At 32.2% G+C, this 22657-nt stretch overlaps 1 protein-coding gene across 3 annotated transcripts in view; it reads right to left on the bottom strand.

Moving 5' to 3' along the window:
* The window catches only part of LOC113394903 (amyloid protein-binding protein 2), a 65205-nt gene that overhangs the window by 18531 nt on the left and 24017 nt on the right, over positions 1-22657 (bottom strand). The window lies entirely within an intron of this gene.

Consider the following 22657-nt stretch of genomic DNA (forward strand, 5'->3'; position numbering starts at 1 on the left):
CCGAATATTATTCTCCGTTAATTTCTGAAGGATTTCTGTGTATGTTTTATGTGCTACATGTTAAATAAGTGAAGGAGTTACGTTGAGGTATTTCACACAAAAACTCACCGTAAGTTGCTCAGCAACGAAATTTTTGGTGACTCCAATTTACTCATACGTACGTTAAGTATTAAAAAATAATTAATTAATTAATAATAAACACAAATTTTCTAGGCAATTTGAATCGGAGTAACTACGTCCGTCTATATATGAAATAAATATATACCATTTTTAAGTTAAGTGCTTTCAAGATTTCAGTGAGTGCTTGATTTGTTTTTGTTTTTTTTTATTATTCAATAATCAATCATATTGATTCAACTTTAAACCTTCTGATTAATGTTTCTAAAGTAAATCTATTGCAAAATAGGGAGCGAACAGAAGAAAGCGAGTTATTAAAAAACAACACTAGGTTTTGTATACAACATGAATACGTTTGACATATTAGTTGTTCGAGGTCAATTTTATCTTGTCAATATAAAACTCTGAAATAATAATAGCGGATAGTATGAACTTTAAGAAACCTAGGCTAAATATTTATGAATGTTCAAAGTACAATAAAAGGTCATTATTACGTTTAAATAAATAAATAAATATATAACCTAACCATGGACCCTAAATTGGGACAAACCATGACATATTTTTCAGTCTCTAACAAAGAAAACGTGCTGTTAAATATTCAGATCTCATGTCATTTAACACTTCAACAATGAGATTCGGTGTGATTTCAAATATCAATTCATCAACCGTCGATGACATTTGAAAATAATCTTCAAATTCTTCATAATATCAAGTTAATAATAACCAACAGTCAAAATACAAAAGAGTTTATGTTAGTGCTATTCTGTAAGTCACATACTATCTCACTCGTGAAATGTTAAACACCGACTTACATTGATGCGTGGCATCCTTTAAATGTTATACTGTCGCGTATCACTTCGTAACATTTCACGATCGTGTTTTGTGGTGTATTCCGAGTGTGCTCTTACGGAAAGCTAATGGAATTTCAAAACCTCTTTGGAATAGTTTTAATAAAAATATATTTTTTAACACATACATATATATATATATATGCAATTATACTATTATAAATGCGAAAGAAACACTGTCTGTCTGTTGTTCTTTTACGGCTAACCACTAAACCGAATTTGTTGAAATTTGGTACGGAGCAAGCTTGAACTCAACCAGGAGGCATGACATACTTTTTATGACCAACCCCTAAAATTTATTCAAAAATTTCTATTTTTGTAGATTTATCACTCAAACGGACGGATTTGAATGAAAACGGTATAGAAGTATAACAAGGAATAAAGAATATTTTTTTAATATAAATAAAACTATAAAAATACAAAAAATACTTTATAAATAAATTGTCATTATTTTAATTTTTGTTTTTAGGTTAGGTTGGCGGACGAGCCAATGGGCCACCTGATGGTAAATGTTGTTAGACAATGGCGCTGTAAGAAATATTAACCATTCCTTACATCGCCACTGCGCCACCAACCTTGGGTTACCAACTAAGATGTTATGTCCCTTGTGCCTATAGTTACACTGGGTCATTCACCCTTCAAACCGGAACACGACAATACTAAGTACTGCTGTTTGGCGGTAGAACATGGGTACCTACCCAGACGGGCTTGCACAACAGAGCCCTACCACCAAATGGAATAAGTAACGCTTTAAATGCGAGCGGGGACCAACTACTGTAATTATATTACATGTACTATTAAATACGTCAATTAAATAATTAAAGTTACGAAAGTAACGTAACGTAACGAGTGAGTCACTTAATTAGATTTGTGAACGTAATCAAATAAAAATTCTGACTAATGACATAACGAAATAAGTAAATATCATCATCTTATTTACTTTTTAATTTTTACGAATACAAAATATGAATTGAAAATATGATTGTTATGAGTGTGTTGTAAGCAATACAGTAAATATTGAATGTTGAGACACGTGTTTTATAAATAAATACGTAGAGATGTTTTACAAAGGACTCGGTATGGACCCAGTGGGTTTTTGTACAATAAAATATTATACAAGTTCGACTGCCAAGGCTTGAGCGTGGTCGCTTTTCGACTACCATAATTATCAAATTTACCGTAATTAAATTTCCTTATCTATTATGAAAGCAGTTAACATCAAAGTCATATACAATACGGACATTAAGAAAAAAAAATAGTCCGCGCCTTTGTGATCTGTCGTACAATCAATAGTCCAACTGCGGCTGCAGGCCACACAATAAAAATTTTTAACACCACAACAATCAGCATCATTAGCCAGAGTTCACCGTGCACAGTGCACACGACAGATCTAATGAGCTATTCACGCAATGATGTACTTGCATACGGTAGCAAGTACGTGTCATATGTTAAGTTTACTTTTAAACGATTCGAGGAATACGATTTAGCCGACGATCCAGTTTTGTATCCGATCAGGGAATTATTGCAAAACTGGCCAAAATATTTTCAAATAAAACAATCAAAAAAAGTAGAGCTGTTCGATTTACAATAATTTTCTTTTTTTAAATATTAATCGTTAGGTTTTATTACGTTATTTTTTTTTTAATAATTTTTATACCTGGTAATAATTATATAAATTGGGTAGTATAATTATAATTGGTATATATATAAGGGTAAATATGAATTGAACTTATAGATTCTATGATATGACGCACAGGCGTTCGTTAGCGAGTTGTTTGAAACGGCTCTGGAATAAATCGATCGACCCCTTAGAATAACTCAGCGTGGCAATTAGTAACGCTAATTAGTTAAGCGCTCACTTAATTAACGAATAGGCATAAATTAATAAAATATCTCATAGAAAAAGAATTAATTTGCTAAAGAAACTTTTCTAAAAAAATAATTTAATCAACATTCGTGTACATTCATTAAATGGATGTTTGTTTTTCAGTTCAAGTTTAATCCGTAAATTTTATAGTGTTCAAACGCAGGTGCACTTACTAATACCCCATTCTCATAATCCCAAAGATAGGCACTAAAGGTATTTCCGTTGGTACCATAGATTACCTATAAAGTGCTATATATAATAAATACACTATGTATTTCTTATATACATATGTATAAGCTTATTGTTACATAAATTCCTGACCACTGAATTTCAATACAGGTAAATACTAAAACCTTCTCAAAAGTAGAAGAGGTCTTAGCCCAGCAGTGGATCGGATCAAATCAAAATTCTTTCTTCAATACAGAGGCATTAGAGTTACTCAATGGTTATCAAAATAAAACTACCGGCTTGAAAAACAAACTACCCTGATCTAAGAAGAATCAGCGAACACTAACAGGCTATTACTTTATAGGTAAACAGAATTAACTCACAAATAACAGGAGTAGAGCCTAAATAGAAGCGACAGTTAAGACCTGTTGAGATAATAAAAAAAAAATTAAAGTGTTCAATATATCTATGACAATTTTTTTGACATAAAAATCTTATACTACTTTACGTACAAATATAACTTGATATACTCATCAAACTATCCCATTGACAGTTATAGATGTGTTAATAACACATAAATAACACATGACATTGCAGGAATAACCAGAAAGTACCGGTAAGTTTCTTTTGTTTTTACAATTTATATGAAATTAAATGAACGTCGATCACGTCATCGCTCGGTTATAAAACGTCGTACAATTAAACAATGGTTTGTTTATAACATTATAATTCAAACATTACCGGTACATGCTAGACTGAACAATTAGATAATGTAATATCGACATGTCTGATGAGAGCGGGACGTTCAATATGCTTTTTATCACATACTTGGTCTGGCGCGCTGTTTTATCAGCATTAAAAGTCCCTGCGACGTCCATGGGGTCCATAGTGCGATGATATAAACCATAACAAACCTAAGATCCATACCGTTTTACTAACAGGTCTTATGATGCATTACTTAATTTATAACACAGCACTGTTTCTCTTAACTACTTACTTATTCGCTTTATTTTTACTTACATATTTCCGATAAAAACTTCGCCGATTCAAAACACCATTATTTCACGAATTCATATTATTCATATTTAATGGTTAAAGTTGTTTATTTTTATTTGTTTAAAGAGATTATGGAGGTTAGTCGTTAGTAGTGCACGTTAGTCGTTTTTTTTTTTACTTTTTACTTCTAAGATTATAAATATTATAATATATTTTTTTACATCGTTTATGCTCTTGAAGAAATGATTAATTAACATACTTTGTCTGTCTTACGAGTACTTACTGAGCCTTCTGCCTTAAAAGCCTTTTGCGATATTATATAAAATTTAAAATTACCACCGGTCTGGGTGACATTGAATATGTATTAATTATAAATTAAAATGAATAAGACGTTAAATTATTTTATACTTTTTATAAATATATGCATTCGTATAGAATTATTCGCGTTATCATTTTATTATTCTTAAACAAACGTTTTGTGTTAATTGAGTAATTGCCGAGGCGTCTGACACTTTCTTTTATGAAAGATCATAATAAAAATTGATGCGGAGCCCTCCTATAGCCTCCGGGCTAAAATCAAGTTCAAGAATATAAGTGGTCCAGTTATTTTCGCATGATCGGTATCAATCATTATATTTACAATTATAAATTAAATAAACGTATACATTTTTATAAAATGTCTTTCACGCATTGTGTGTTACTGTCGCATGTTTGTTACTGAATAACGCAAAAAAGATTTGACGTATTTGGATGAAAATGAACACAATAACTAAGCACCTAATCGCCTCAAACACGGGCGAAACTGCGGGCAAAATGTAGTGTAATTATATATTATAAGAGCCATGACCGGCCATCGATGTCACCGCGCTCAATGTCGTCTACGATCGATTTATGTCATCTGAAACACGCCTGAGCGTTGCATATTTTATCACTTCATTGTTTATCAACGTGATGCACAGGATGTATATCATTACCCTTGGCTTTGCTTGATAACGGTTTTACCAGAAATCGTTCGTGGTAAAATATGTATTTAGGTAGACATTTAAGCTGCGCCAACAACATTCGAATTGTCTTATAAATTATTATCTAACTGAAAATCTAATTAATTTAAAATTTTATCTAATTTAAAATTTAAAATTGAATTCATTTATATATTCTAATCTTTATTTCAATCTCTCTCTATCTATCTCTCTCTCTCTTATCTAATTTTTATTATGATTTCGCTTATGTAATATTACCATTTGTTTCCAAAATTAATAAATAGATACTGTCCGAAGATCTACGATACGTGATGATGTGCATACATCAATGATAATGAGAACGCTAGGGCGTAGGCTAAAACTCACGCAGGCGCACGGAGCGGTGTGTGCACTCCAAACTCCCGACTCGGGCCTAGGACCCAACCTTAGGCGCTTAACAGATTTAGAGAAACTAGCCTCCCGCCGTGCGTCTGAAACTGCGTCGCAATCGACCGTGCCTCTAGGGACGCTTATATTTTTCTTGTCCTCATTCTACTAACATATAACGGTTATAATTTGAACTTCGACCGAACAGCAAGTGGATTGTTGTGTTAGTAGAATAGAAAACGGCTGAACAGCAACGACTATTTGATTCGATTGCGATAGAGCGTCAATTCGTTCATAGAATTGGCGCCCTGACAGACATGCGAGCATGCACGAGCGTCAGTGAATACCCTTGCATCTCACACATTTTTCTTCGCAACTTCACTTAATGGATAAAACAAGACGAGCTCTACTGAGTGCTTTTTGTGTGCTTACAATTAAAATAGACGAAAACAAACTGTAAATAACCCCGTATTAGTCAGATGAAATTATGCCACACGTGTATTCACGTACTGGCAGTGCAGCGGCGCAAATGGATAAACTCCAAATCTTCTCATTAAGGGAGCAGGTATTTGCCGAACTGTGGAACACGTATGGACTATTTACCTTTTATACAAAGTTTCCACTGTGAGGTGACAATGTATCCAATTGTTATGAATCAACAAATACCTACCATGAATTTTATAATAAAATCATACATTATTGTTATCGAAACATAAAAGTTAAATAACTTTAAATAAAATGTATTTAAATACATAATAACCTTTAATGTGTTCCAAGTTCAAGTTTGCATTAATTATTATTATTTAAAAATAATATAAGTAAACAACATTGACAAGATTTAATTATTAAACTTGACGACAAAAATAAACAATCTATAGTTTATTAAATAAATTATTTAATTTCATAATTTATTAAATAAATAAAGTAGACATATTATATACTTTCATTTAAAAGACCATCATATTTAAGAGTAATAAGATGTTTTTATAATTATATGATCTTTAGGTTTTCGGCCAAATTTGAGGCTATTGTTAACAAGTAGCACATAGGCGTCCAGCTGCTATTGTGGCATATAACAACTATTCTCAATGATATTTATCTTAGTGATTTATTTACCAATTCCTTATTTCTATAATTCATTAATATTAATAATTTCTTTAATCATCATAGTAATAAATTATGCTGTGAACAATAATAATTAAAATAAAACCTAAAATTAAATAATTTAGTTCGTAAACTGACTTCCGATTATTTTTGTATAAAGAAGGTAGGACGCGCCAAAGGAGCACATTCGGTTGTTTTTAATAATTCCTGGCACAACGTTACGCTGTCCGAATATTAATAATTGAAGTGTACCAATTATTGAACTGTGTTTTATTTCCATAAAACCCAGAAAACCCACAAGTGATAACACTACGTAATCATCGAATGATATATATACGTCTAGTTATATAGGAACATGACCACAAATATTCTTCATTTGACCTTGATTCTTCGTTTTGATGGGACCATTTTTTTTTATCAGAATATCATGGCCTGCGGGATATAGCCGTCTCGTTAAAGTAGCACCAGAAAGAATATTCAAGAAACTGATTTTATCTGATAAATAATTTCACGTAATACCAAATTTTAGATATTAATAGGACTGGTCCTTTTTTTCTACTCTTTGCGCGCCGACACAGCTATTTCCTGGACTTCCTTATGTAGACTAGTGCGGAATGCTTTTAAAATAAAACCTTTTTTACAATGTTTATTTTAGTATTACAATAATTTATACTAATGTGCACAAGTAACTCTGTCTGTCGGTCTGTTGCACTTTCATAGACAAACCACTGAACCGAATTTGATAAAATTGGATATGAAGCAAGCTTGAACACCAAGGATGGGACAGGTTACTTTTTATGGCTAACACGTAACTACCAACCCCTAAAACGAGAACGAAGCCGCAGGCGACGATTAGTATTAAATAAATGACGTCGCCCTTTTGGAAAAAAACACTCACAATCATACAACATTATTTTCTCAAATGAATCAGAGATAAACAAAACTCAAAAAATTGCTTATTCTAAGGAGACAGACGAGATATCTAATTCGGAAAGTTATGTGGTCACATTTGCTCATTGACTTACACGTGAGATATTTAACCAATAGATAAACAAAATAAAAGTAATTAATTTATGCTTTAAAATAGGTTTTGTCTGTAGGGCTACTACTAAGGGCATAATTTTATGGCCAACGTAGTTCATAACAAAAACAACAGTCCCAAGAAATAGCTAGTTTTTTTGTGAATAATAATAATAATCAAATAGATATATTATTACGAAGCGAGGTTTCGAATTCAGCAATACAATTCCATGCAAATCGATTGCGTCTTTGCGGAGCAAAATGTTAACACAATTATAAATCTTATTACATTGAAAATAAACATCGTATTCGCTTGCGTTGTTTCGGCACGTGGTAATTTGTAAACAGAGGGTGTACAGCGCAAGGTCGAAGCAGCTCGCCAAGTTTCTCTAGTCGTGTTTTGATATATATATTCACAGTCATACCGGTGCCGATATCGATAATTGATTCTCTTCCTAGTTCTTAAATTGGTACTCGTCGTTCGCCTCGCGATTATACGAGTGGAATATCGATGTATTATGTAAATCGCCCACGTTGCTATCGCAAACATCTGACGAGAATCGCCAACTCTCGCTACATTATTGCAATCGACTTTATTAATTTTCATACAGGACTTATACATTGAAACTATTACAATGTATACAATTATACATAATAGAGCTGACTATGTATTTGATTTCAGATAAAGAATAAATAGTGAGTTTATTGCAGGTTTAATTGATATTCTTTATTTAAGTTAGGCTCATAAAAATACTTTTGAATCGTCACGTTACTGTATTGAATTAAAGATAAAGCTACCGTCAGGTCGGAATAACAAAAAGACCGGCATAAAGGTTAGTAGTTCATATGCATACTAATTACAAAAGCTTTTATATATAGATTATACGGTATCTGGTTAGTCGTCGAGTGGCTAGCATATTCGGTTGCAGATTCCTGGGCGGACCAATAAAAAACCCGACGGGATTTTTCTATTCGTAAAATTCTCAGTAACAAGCCAGTGTTACACTGCCGTGACTCATAAAACGGGTAAAGCCGTTGTTCCTGCGCCTGATCTGTATCCAGACGTATCAAACGGCCGTCCCATCGGACAATAGATAGGTATAGAGTTTTCCTGTCATACGCATCCATTTGTGTACTATAACATTTCCGACGTAGAAGACCTGGCAGAAATGAAATTTAAAAATGAATATCTAGCTGGTTCGTTCATTAGGTTTAAGATGTTAAGATCATTAGTAAAAAATATTAAACTATATAGATTTATATTAAACTAGCTGTGCCCCCGACTTCGTGCGCGTTTGAATTTAAGTTATTTGGACATTGCAGCGTGACTTTATTTTTATTTAATGTATAATTCTAAAATGAAAGTAGTGTAAGTTACTCCTTATTACATCACCTCCCAGCCTGTGAAAGTCCCGTCAAAATCGGTCCAGCCGTTCCAGAGATTAGCCGGAACAAACAGACAGACAGACAAAACTTGTAAAAAATGTTATTTTGGTATATGTACGGTACATATATAAAATTACATTTTTTCATGTATACATACATATGTAATTAGTAAAAAGCGGTTATTTTAATATTACAAACAGACACTTCAATTTTACTATATGTTTAAATATACTGTAATTGAAAATCGAGAGGATATTAATTCCGTTTGGTTTAAACGGATTATGATTTAATTGCAATAATTTCATTAAATACTTTTTCTTGGGTGGTATGCGAGATTAAACAAGTGACAAACTGTTTCCAGTATCGTTGAATTTTTATGTATATACCCTTGATTAACGTATTTATATAACAGTATTATTGACGATCTCCGTGGTCGAGTAGCGTGTACACCAGTTTTCATGGAGACCCCACTCCGAGGTCCCGGGTTCGATTCCCGGCCGAGTCGATGTAGAAAAAGTTCATTAGTTTTCTATATTGTCTTGGGTCTGGGTGTATGTGGTACCGTCGTTACTTTTGATTTTCCAAAACACAAGTGCTGTAGCTACTTACATTTGGATCAGAGTAATGTATGTGATGTTGCCCAATAATTAAAAAAAATATATATATTTAAAAAAAAATGTATTAATGTATATAAATATAATGTACGAGCTATTCAGTTTATTTATATCGGTGAAGGAAATGACATTTTTCAACGGTTTTTTTTCATTAATTAACTCAACTATTAGTATTAACAAGCAACTCTTTTTAGGTTTATTATTTAATTTTAATGTATGTAGTTAAAAAAAATATACTTATGGTGTTGACATTTATTGTTTTATAGCACGAATGAGCGTGTGATTAATATATTTTTTAATAACTTCCTTTATAATTTTTATTTTATACGAGAGATTAGTTACGAGTTATTTTATTAAATAAACATAACATAACGAGTTCTTTACCCTTAATATTTTTTGTAATCTTTCCGAGGGCAACCCTCCATGAGAATGGATTACTGGGTTGATTACAAAAACCCATATTATGGTTGATATGGGAGGTTGAAGCGTCGAGTAGCATATACTATATAATTACATATATACAAAAACGCTTACAAAAAACAAACCATTCCAATCTACCGGAAAAGATTAAAATTATTGTATTGTAAGTATAATTCTTAATAAATATGAAATACTACAATATTAAAGAGCTCCATCCATACTGGTTATAGTATTTATTGGCGGCTCATCTAGATAGATACATAGATCCCTTCGATATAAGATGTGTAAATCAAAATAATAGCGTGCACAAAGAACAGTATATTGGAGCTCAGGGTTGGCTGGGAATTGGCAATCTAACGTCTAACTTCTATGAACAGACGCGATCACTATCATCCGTTATCCAAAGTGGCACGCTAATAAAAAAAGGAAAAAATAAATAAAATCATTGGTGGTGAATTAAGTACCATTGTTTTCACAAAATTATCACAAATACAAATATCTAATTAAATGAGTAAGCCTAATTAGCACCGCACATTAAACGCAACGTACACGTTACCCAATTTCACAATCGCACGCGTAAAACTGATAACCTTGACCGGTCAATTTGCTCAGCTATTGCTCAGCAGTACGACGACCCCACCGGCCGCTACAGTTTCCTACGATGAATCGAGTCATCGAATCGCCTTGAAGTTGAGTTTAATAAACTGATCAATCTTAGGTAGGAAAGAAACCGAGAGGCAAAAAATATGTACAATTCACTCTACAAGTCGCAGCAGAAAAAATATACCAGTAAACAAAATTATTGGCAATTATACGTGGAGTTTATGTAAAGATTACATATCGATTTCCACATACGGTGGAGTTCATAGGCTACATATAATATTGTTATTATTATTATTTAAATAGGTAATACCTGCGAATTGGTACCGGTGTCCGTCAATATACAATAATGCCAAATATACACAATATTTTTATTATTTCAATAAATATTAAGGTAGCTCTGTTCACATTGTTATTAGATATAATATAAAATTTATATTATTTTATTATTTATGTTCATATTCTTATGAACATATAACACGATCAAACATTGTGTTACAATGTAAAGCTTATCTGTATAAGAGATTTCTCGCAGCGAGCCCAGAGTGTGAGTAACATAGACGTGTATATTATACCTACAGAATTATAACAGATTGTTAAACACAAACTCAATCACAATATCAATACTGGCACACGATGTGACGTTCAGTTCATGACGTCTTGGAACCAAGGTTACACCACAGTTCTGCTATTTTCGTATTCTTGTAATGTGGATCGTTTTAAATTGCAGAATGGTTATGTCTGTTTAACGGTTTGGTGATTAATGTTGCCATCAGTAAGCTCATCTAACCCATGATATGATAACATATTGTTATACATCACCATTAGTAATCAAGATTTAGACTCAAATCACGACAGCCGCCCTCAGTTCAATCCAAAAATAAATAGTTTTATTAGTGCTAATTTTTTAATTTTATGATATATCCTATTGGTTTTATGAATTGTTATTTATTATATAATAGTTAAAAAAAAAGTATTATAATTCTTATCTCTTATCATTGATTATGTTTAATTTATATTTTTAATACATATTGTGCAATGTGATAGTACATGGTGAGACTACCTGTAAATAGATGAACATTTGCGAAGATAATTTTTATTTATTTTTTATTTTGAAGTGATATTGTATGTACTGTTGGTTGTCGTACTGAAAATAAAATAAAACATAGGACTAGTCTTGCCTGATGGCCACGAAATACGGGGACCTATTTCTTAATGACATATATTTTCAGACTTCAATGTTCCAGTCCTCCAGTCATTTAACCTTCAGCTTAAATTATGAAGCAATATGTAAAAGCGAGGTGCTCAGTTTGACTACGTTTCCATAACATAATACTTACACTATATCAAGACACACAATATATACGTAGGAAACTTTTACTTTAAATAAGAACTATATTTAAATATAAGTTATATTTTTCTTTTCCTTTCAAAAATACAACAAGTGTAAATAAAAAAAAAAGTACAAGAATTATTATTAATAATAGAGTATAATGTTTTTATTATTGAAGCTTAATTAAATACCTATATTTTTTTCGGTCCAACGTAGGTATCCCTTAATCATCCCGGAGTTGCAAACCCTGTATCTGGCGAGTTGCGACCCTACATTTTAAAGCTGATATTTATGTTTTAAGTAGGATTAATTTTATAAAAAAAGAAATAAAGTGTCTTAATTGTACAGGAAAATAAATTATATACAAGAAAATATATAAAAGTTAAGAGTTAAAATAAATTAAATATCTTTATATATATATAAGTTAGCGTAAAAGGATAAACAAAAGAATCATTTATCGTATTACTGGTACCGGGCGTGTAAATGTAAACAAAATAACATCCATGAAATATTACATCCTCTAAAAATTGTTAAAAACATTTCGATCGTGTATTAATATGTTTGAAAGCATAAATCACTTTCAAGCTCAGAATACAGAAATCATGAACGCACTGCGCTGTCGCTCGGCGTCAGAATATATTATCGATGTATCGCTTAGATGCAATGAATATGAAATAGTTACCTAGGAGTACTATTATGACACTAGTTACTCAATGGCTCGGTTGTTCGGTCCATAGAAAACGCACAGGTCATTTTAATAAAATTTTGAAGCATCTGTAGTGCAATGGTTTATGGGCCGCCTAGCTTAGCTAAGTGATAAGCTTAAAAGGAGAGTTAAATAGGAATACTAGTACTTCCTTAATGAATTTGGGGCATTGCTATTAATCTTTAAAAATAGTAGTTAGTTCATCCACAATAAATATAACCATGAAATATCCATTTGGAGTTTCAGTGATCACTGGTTCTAATTACATCGAATTACATTCATAGTACATATTATCATCAGAAATGTATATATTATGTCTTTGAAAAAAATATTATTCTACTTTTTTATATTCCAAAGTGTTATTACGAATCTGCTTTAGATCCCGTAATATTTAGTCATAATTTGATTTGTTAGAATAGTTTGCGAAGTTTTAAAAAAAAAGCATTTTAAAAACGACGTCTTTAGATGGGATCATGTTACAAATTTGTAACATTAATTTAAAGAATAGTTATTTGTTACGCATTTCGCTTTGCTTTCAAAATTATATTAGAATCGATAAACAAAATCATTCACAATAATTTCATAGCATACAAGAAAGTCTAAATTAAACGACGTAGGCACAAAATTTATTGACACACCAACACGCGTAAATGTTACAAAATAGCGCAAAATAGCACCTCATACACAATGATCGACTACGGAATAACACGCTGTAAACAGATCAACCGTTAGATTGATGAGGCAATACATACATATACATAACGTTATTTTATGTAGTATTTCGATCCTTTATAAAACGTTTACAAAAATAATAATTATCGTTGTGTCAATCAATAAACATATTTAAATATAGAACCGATTGAATACAAACATCGATTTCTCTTTTTAATCTACGGAATTACAAATAGTTAACCACTGCGATAATTTTGCTTATTGACGGATCAGGCTATTGGATAGTTACGATGACGATCGGGATTCGGGACCAATGGGATAACTTTATTTCGGAGACACACAAAGAAGGCGCCCAATGACACTGCGACTATGTAAACGTGGATATCATTACGTGAATTTCCACAAATAGTGACTGTGGTCGTTACAATGCGTAACGTCTTACGTGACGTGTATCAATTATAACTGCACTTTTACGAGCAAACAGACGCGATCGAGAAACCAGTGTAAAACTTATTAACTTGACTACAGAAATTATTTACTATTTCCATTAATGTTTTATTACTGGACTGTTGTGCGAAGAAAACAAGACGTGGGTATTTAACTCGGCAATTGGTCTTCATCATAAAACTTAGCTGTAAACAGTATCCATTAATTTAATGAAAACTCAATTTATCAGATCCTATTTATATATCATAAACAAGAAGTTATGTTGATTTTCTTGCAGGACATATTTTAATTGCATTTAATTAAAACAACTGTTATAATATAGTTAGTGATAAAGAGTAACTAATGTTCTTGCGGTTCTTCTCGTTCCGTAACTGCGGTACTACGAACTTACATATAATATTTTAAAACAAAGATTGAAAAGTACTTGAAAATTCCGATTTGAATATTTTAGTATATTTAAATTTGATATGCAAATAAAAAGACCTAGACATCGCTACCATCAATACTTTTGCTTTTCGACAAACTTTCTATTTTAAAAGTGAATGTCTTAGAGAATTATCGTTTGAGAATTTCTATTAGTTCGTATTCTTTTTAAACAGCGGATGGTAACCACAATATATAATAACATTTATTTTTGCATTATATTGTTTTCATTAATTTTCTCTTTGAACCGAAAAGCTCCAGACGGTAAAGCAGTTTTTTTTTTATCATCGATCATGTTACAATACACGATACATGAACCAGCTGTTATTCAAACTAGTTGGCGAATTATATTTACTATTATCTGTACGACGGTGTCATTGACCACTTCGCTTACATGTTTAATTGTAAAATTATTGACATCCGCCTCCCCTCCATATGATAAGAGGTTTGTTTTGTATATCATACAAGTAGTATTTAAAAAATATGTATATAATATATATTAAATATAATTACTGTTACCTATTAGTATAAAAACAAGGCGCAAAGTCAAGGCTAACAATGATTTATTACAAACTATTCTTTCGACTGACGATTAACGATATTATGGTTAACACTAGCTTTACCTCTGGCTTTACCTTCGCAATGCTTAAAACTTTAGCTATAGCACACACACACAGTCACCACCAATTTTCCTCCTCAAAACCGTAGCGAATTTCATCTAAATCGGTTCAACGGTTTAAGCGGTTTATGATATGTAGAGATAACCGTCATCTCTAACATTAAACATCGCTCTATACATAACAAACGTTTATATAAAATGTCAATGTATGTCAGTTTTGGGTATACATTCAACGTAACAACCAAGAATTTAGTGAAATATAATGTAATATATCTAACTAATAAAGTAATTAGTATGTAACGCCTTTTTTATATATTAATGTCGGAAGACGTTCATAGAGGCCACATGTCGGAAAGTCGTCGTAAATTAATAATATAAAAATAAATATTGTGTTTGTCCTTTCAATAAATAAAATTAGAATTTACTTTGAATATGATAATAACATAGTAATTACGTCGCCAGTCTTCGGCACAACAAGGGCCTGGGAGCAAGCAGTGTTCTGATGATCTACCCTCCCCAAAAAAAAGATTTCAATGGTCAAGACTCTACTTCTATGGTCAAGACTATAATTAAAGAAACGCCCCCATCGCTCGGCATCCGGTTTTTTTTCCGTGCAACCCCTGCACTCAGGATTAAGACGGGCCTGTATGTCATATAAATATGAATAGTACTTTTGAAATTTACTTTAAACATGAAACAGTATTTTAAACGATCGTCGGTTAAACCAAACACTTCGAATGAAGATAATAACCGCCGAGGCCACGCGTAAAAACTTGCGCACGCGCAAGTGTGCAAGCGGGCCACCGGGTTACCGGGTCCCACTGGCTAGAACGAACGCCTAGATAGTCTAGACTCGCGTGAAACGGCTGGCATACATACGTGGTCAAACATTTGATAATAAATTAAGCCATATCTAATGGTACGGTACGGGAGTTCACATGTGTCGTAGTCACGTCTCGGCGTCTGGCATTTTGGTATTGAATGCTCGTTCGTGCTAGTTACGCGACCTTCTGGTTTGTTAAAATGTTGTTATTCCATTCGTATTGTGAATAAGGTGGGTAAAAACGGTTCTTGCAAAAAAAACTAGTTTTCATAATCATCCAACATCAGTGAATTGTTTTTCCAGATTTAAGTCAGTTGGTTGTTATAATTAACTGATTCAAAGAAATTGCCTGAAGGATCTTCTAAATTTGGCAATGACATTCTTTGCAGAGAATTAGCCCTATATTCAGAAATATAGGGCTAATTCTTCATGAAATCCAAATATTCAACGAGGACTCATCGCTTACCATTAAGTACACAATAGCATCTGCCTTCTTCTTCAGAATATTGCTATTAAAATGATAAATTATTTTTGATTTTCAACACAAAAATCTGCATCTCGTAACATACATATAGATCTTTGTACTGGTGAGTTGATGGGAGGGAGGCTAGAAATCTCTCGTAACCTTATGTAACTCAATCAGCAGGTCCGCCTATAAGGTGGCCATTAACACTGTTTTCAAATAAAGAGGTAAAGGAATTTATACAACGTAGTTTTCTAACTAATTATGTGGATACGGTTGCTGTTTACGGAAGCAATAAGGTATATTTTGTAGGTAAAGAAAACGCTGTCACATTCCGAGAAATTTAAACGCATTTTCTAATCGAATCTGTGTTTTGTATTAATTAAATATTTTAGATAAATACGCCAACTGTAATCTTTAAGATGTAGGGAGTGAACTGGGCAGAGGTCATTTAACTGATGAAAATAAAATTGATTGCATATAAAATCGGTTCCAATATTTTTTATAATACCTGATTGAAAACCTAATAAACAAATATATATAAATTTATACTAGAAGGTACACCGCATTTACGTAGCTGTGTTTCGCAGTTTCACTCGCTTTAAATTTAGACTATTGACGTGACAAGCGTAAGTTTTTATTTTTTTTTGTACATTACATAAAATATCGCACGTGACATTGGCGAAATAATCTGTGCCCTCTTGGCACAAATAAAAGACAAAACTAAAAAAAAAAAAATTACATAAAATAATCAGTTATTCTTCTTTAAAATTCAATGTTTTAAGAATTTAACTTTATAACACATATAACAACATTGGCATACCCAATAACAACAACTTAACAAATTGTAATTTTGTTATATTAAATTCATAAACAATGCCAGTTCATTTATATGCAAACATCAGTTGCAGTCCCCTGTATACTCGAAGCTGTTATAACCACCCCCTGCGGTTAGATTATTGTTAGAGCTTCATTGAAACCTGTCAAAAACACGCCAAGTCGTATACAATTTAAAATCTGAACCCTAATAACGACTTGACAGTTAAAAATGATCCTAGTCTATAATAAATACGATCTCGACGTGAACAAGTTTTACAAATATTATTTTAGTTATATGTAAAATCAATAGTCCATGATTAAGCAGCTTTCTACGGCGCTTAATATTGATTTCCAGGCTTTAGATATTCGAAACGTTTCAAGACAACACTCAAAACAAACGAGTAAAACTTCATCAATTATTTTAGAATTTTCAAATACTTTAAATAAAAGCCACTTTTTAAAAACCGCTAAGGAGTACAATAACAATAACTCTAAGGATAAAATAAATTCATATATGATGGGTCTATCAGGTGAAAAAACGCCCGTTTATATTACCGAGTTTCTGACAGTTCAAGCAAGAAAACTTTTTTTACATTACCCGTGAATTTGCCAAGTCAAATCATTATGCGTATTGTTGGACTTCGAACGGACGTATTTTAATAAGGAAAGACAGTGCCAGTCCCTATATTATAATCAAAAATGAAGGTCAATTAGAACAATTGCAATTGAAAATATGACTAGGTTATTATAATTATTTTTCCTCTTATATAGTTGTTCTTTTTGTTCTTATTTATTTTCACACAATTACTAAATTAAATTATAATTGTATTATAAGCGCTACACACATCTTATTTTTAAGTACACTAACACAAAATCTTACTACATACTTACATTTCAATATTTTGATATTATTTGAAATGTAAATAAATTATACATCAATAATATACTCGTTTTCAAGGTTCAAATTAAACACTCCAAATCAATTATACCGAACAAAATTACCGATACAATTATTAATTAATTTAAGTAATGATCTCCAATTACCCACATTCATCGTTTTAATTATTTTGTTTATCTTTTTCTCTCCAAATGTTAAGTTAACCTTACAATACATTTGTTTAACCCATAATTATTTCAAGCTTAACCATGGTTAATCAAAGTATTCTTGATAACATAGATAATTTTACTATTTCGGATGCCTATAGCTGCACTCCAGAGAAATTAAAAATAATTCTACAGAACCCTGATGACAATTTTTTAATTATAACTCAGAATATAAGATCAATTAACTGTAATTACTTAAACTTTGCTAGTCTACTGAGAGTCTGTGTTTTGATTGTGACATTTTAATCCTAACTGAATGCTGGCTAGCTTGTAATAATAATCAAATAACACCTTATACCCTAGCTATATACAATTTCAGACCACCAATCACATCAACCAAAGTGACGGGGTGATCGCTTATATAAAATCGAATTACTGTTACACTTACGAGGAATTGGACTTTAACAATTCCGCAACAGGCTTAATAATTAAAATCAATCATGATATTGCTATTCTCTGCATTTACCGACCACCATCAAATAACGACATCGACTCATTTTCTTTCATCTTTAAACCGTATTCTTCCTTCTTTAAATAATTTTAAATCCGTAGTAATAACTGGAGATATAAATATTGATATTCAAATACTATCTACTGATACACTCTCAATAAGCTATCTAAACGATCTTGCTTTCCATGGATTCCTACCAGCTCATGTGTTTCCGACAAGGGGCACTAGCTGCCTAGACCACATTTTACTACGCACGAAAAATTTAACCAAAACCTTTGTCCTTGACTCCACCGTCACTGATTATAGTTCTATTTTGATAGCTATCAAACATGATAAAACTCGATATCAGACATAAAAACCAGTGACAAAAGTAGATTACAAATCCTTGGACCTTGCAATTCAGCAGACTAATTTCTCTTCTACTACTCGACATATTAGATCCAGGAACTGCTATTTATTCTTTAGTTCACTTATTGAAAGTTGCCATCGATACCGCGAGAATTATCAAAGTACCTTCCAAGCAAAAGATACTCAGATTATGGATTACTCCTGGTTTGTTGAAGTGTCTGCGTAACAGAGATAATATGTATAAACATCTTAAAAATTCACCACAATATAATTCTTAAACTAACTTATTCGCGGTATAGAAATTTTTGCACAAAATTTTAAAGAAAGCCAAAAAAGTGTACGATACCCAGGAGTTTAACAAGGCTGGAAACAATTCTAAGCGTATATGGAACGTATTCAAAAAAGTTATTGATAATAACAATTCCAAACAAAATTCTTCTCAATTCTTACTTACAACTTCAGATTCCCCGAAAGCGGCGTGCAACTCAGTAAACAAATTCTTCATTAATATTGCTAGTGAATTGGCATCTAAAATTAAATTATATTTTCCCGACCACCTCAACTAAAAATCTCTCATCGTTCGTATTAACGAGTTACAGATACAGATGAAATTCAATCAACTATTTGGTCCCTTAAATCGGCTGCGGCTGTGGGTTGGGATGGCATTTCTTCTATCATTCTTAAGAGGTACGTAACTATTTTAGCTCCTATTTTGTCCCATATATTTAATAAATGTTTTTTAACTGGATGTTTTCCGACTGTATTGAAAAAGGCTATAATACACCCCATTTTTAAAAGTGCAGATAAGACTTCTATAAATAATTATCGACCAATCGCTGTTTTGCTTGCTCTATCGAAGGTCCTCGAGCGTTTAGCTAATAACAGACTGGTAAATTACCTTGAAAAGTACAAACTAATTTCGCCTCAGCAGTTTGGCTTTCGTAAGAAGAAAAGTACAGCAGACGCAGTTCATGGATTGATGAGTTTTGTTCTAGACCATCTGAATAAGGGACACACACCTCTTACTATTTTTATCGATCTTGCAAAAGCTTTTGATACAGTTCCAATCTCAGTACTTATTCAAAAACTGGAAGCGATAGGTGTTCGAGATACTCAACTTCAATTCTTTCGTAGTCTTCTTACTGGTCGGACGCAATTAGTTAAAATAAATGATTATTACAGTGATGAACTACCTACTTCATATGGTGTTCCACAAGGCAGTATAATAGGACCTACCTTATTTATTATTTTTATTAGCGACTTATGTAATCTATCTCTCTATAATGGTAATATTATTTCTTATGCGGATGATACTGCCATTTCTTTTTTGCGAATTCCTGGGACGACCTCCAGGTAATAGCCCAACAGGGTTTCGATTCTGTTAATTCTTGGCTTATTACCCATTTTCTAATACTAAATCCTTCCAAAACTAAATTTATTAACTTTTCTATCCGCCCAATCAACCGAAAACTTCTTTAACTTTGATTGCCCTCTTTGATTGACTCTTGTTTTTTTAATCGTTGTTGTCAATGCCCTTCCATATCTTCAACCGATACTATAAAGTATTAATAAAGTAAAGCCTGATATTAGACAAATTTTTAAACTTTAAAGCTCATGTTGACCTTCTTACCAGTAGAGTACGAAAATTAATATATATTCAATAACCTTCGTGACATCGCCAATCACTTTATAACACGTAACATTTATTTTGCTTTATGTCAGTCTCTGATTTCTTATTGTATTTCATGTTGGGGTGGTATTCCGAAAACAACTGAAGCCCCTAGAAGTTGCACAAAGGGCAATCCTTAAGATCAGTACATTTAAACCACGACTCTACCCAACCTCACAGTTACACAGAGAATGTAGTGTACTTAATGTTAGACAATTGTTCATCTTCGATTCTATTCGTCAGCACTGCAATACCCTTACATAAGTGATAGATTAAAGTGCCGTAATGATCTGATTTGTCACGTAAATAATTTTGTAAACTCATATATATAAGCTTCTTTTGTAATATTTACTTTTGCACCAATAAATTATTATTATTAAATGTCTCAAATCACATCACACGGAAGGTTGTGGTTACACATGTGACAGATCTTTGTCCAACACATAGGTACAGGCGACGTGTTCCAAAACTGAGCACTAGATGAAATATAAACGTCAAAAATAATCCCAAGAAAACAGAGTTCTGTTTACCCTGGATTGAATTCGCAAATTTAAGTTAAGACAAATTTGTTCCGACTTCTAGCCTCTATTCTGCGCAATACTTCAACTTTTTATGTGTATACAATTGAGGAGATATTAAAATGCTAAAGGTGCATCCGTCCGTTACGCTCTCACTATTGTTTATGTTTATCCCAAACATTCATTCCATGGAAGCGAGCAAGTACTATTACGTACGTATACGTAAAAAAAATTCTCATCTAAACACACATTTTTCGCGCATACTATCTAAAAACTTGTACAAGCTCGCTTGTATTATGCTCAAGAAGCGAAGTGGTTCCGATTGGAATTACGGCATGTACTTGATTAAACCAGTAACCCTGTAGAATCTCGAATTACATCAGAACGATGAAACTGGGAAAATACCAATGACAAATTGAGAGAAAGGTTTGAGGAAATCCTATTTCTAAAATCTATGAATATAGTATTCATAAATTATTTTTTTATGGATATAAAAGATTCATCTTAATTAGCAGAATATCCTATGATTGACAACAAATAACGAGCTTCCAAAACTGTTTTAAAAACATTATCCAGCTGCGTTTCACAAATAAAAACATACACTTTATTAAAAAAATTATCATTACTTGTGTTAGGATGGGGACACATGACGTAATTCATTTTATTAATTTAATTCCTTCTTATTAAAAACGAAGCTGTATGGTGTCATACTTTTGCTTTTTCAAGGAGTAAAATAATGTAAATAACACCTACATAGATACACTTTTTATGCGATTTTTTTTACGTAAAATTCTTCGCTTGGTGGTTACTCTGAAGTAAAGTGGAGAAACAGCGATAAGCGATAAGGATACCCTATTGGTCATTTAGATGTCCCCTCTCCGCTCACATCCTCTCACACTTCGAGTGTAAGGCCTGTCAGCGTGCGATGGTGACACATTCCATTAGACTTCACTTAAATAATAATTATTTCATTAAAAAAGAATCGACGTCACCAATCGAAAAATAAATATAATATCAATAATTGTATATAGAAACGTCCCCTTTATATTTAACATACTACAATCTTCCGATAACTAGATAAGTGAAATAAAAAATCACGCACCTATTATAAGCACATCAACATACGATGAATACTGAAAAACTCCAATAGTCTTGATATTATTGCAATTTATTTGATAAATAAACGTTTTTCATTACTTATAGTGCCTATATATTACTAATCAAACCCTACTTGACATGAATAGTTCTAAAATGTCACAGTATTAAAAAAAACTGTTCGTTTCATTATCTACCAGACGTTACAGCTACGTACGCACTGTCTGCACTCGCTTGTTTTGATTGCGTAAAGAGTATTTAGCGCGAGACCTATTTCGAAACGATCGGAACGCTAGAATAATAACCCATTTCGCTGTTGCATTTCGATAAGCGGTCTGATATCGCGCGGTCCAATTGCCTGATTTATTTGAACCTTAACTATTTATGGGAAATGTTCTAATTAATCGTTTCGAGAGACAATTTCGACTATTATTAACCGTTAGTATTCATTTAGCTGAATTATAATATGAAATAAATGAGCAATTCTTGTGTATCCTCCGGAAACTGTATTCAGATAATGTTAGTTTATCTATAGGTATCTTTTCAGAAAAATTAACTGACACGCAGTACATTTTAATAAGTAAAGTAAAATAAAACGTAGTACAGAAAGGCGACTAGATGCGTTGATATTCCTTATGCTCGTACGATACAATCGGTATCAATGTTCAATAACATTAGAAT

This window comes from Vanessa tameamea, chromosome 13 (assembly GCF_037043105.1).
Source record: "Vanessa tameamea isolate UH-Manoa-2023 chromosome 13, ilVanTame1 primary haplotype, whole genome shotgun sequence".
In the NCBI taxonomy this organism is placed as follows: Eukaryota; Metazoa; Arthropoda; class Insecta; order Lepidoptera; family Nymphalidae; genus Vanessa; species Vanessa tameamea.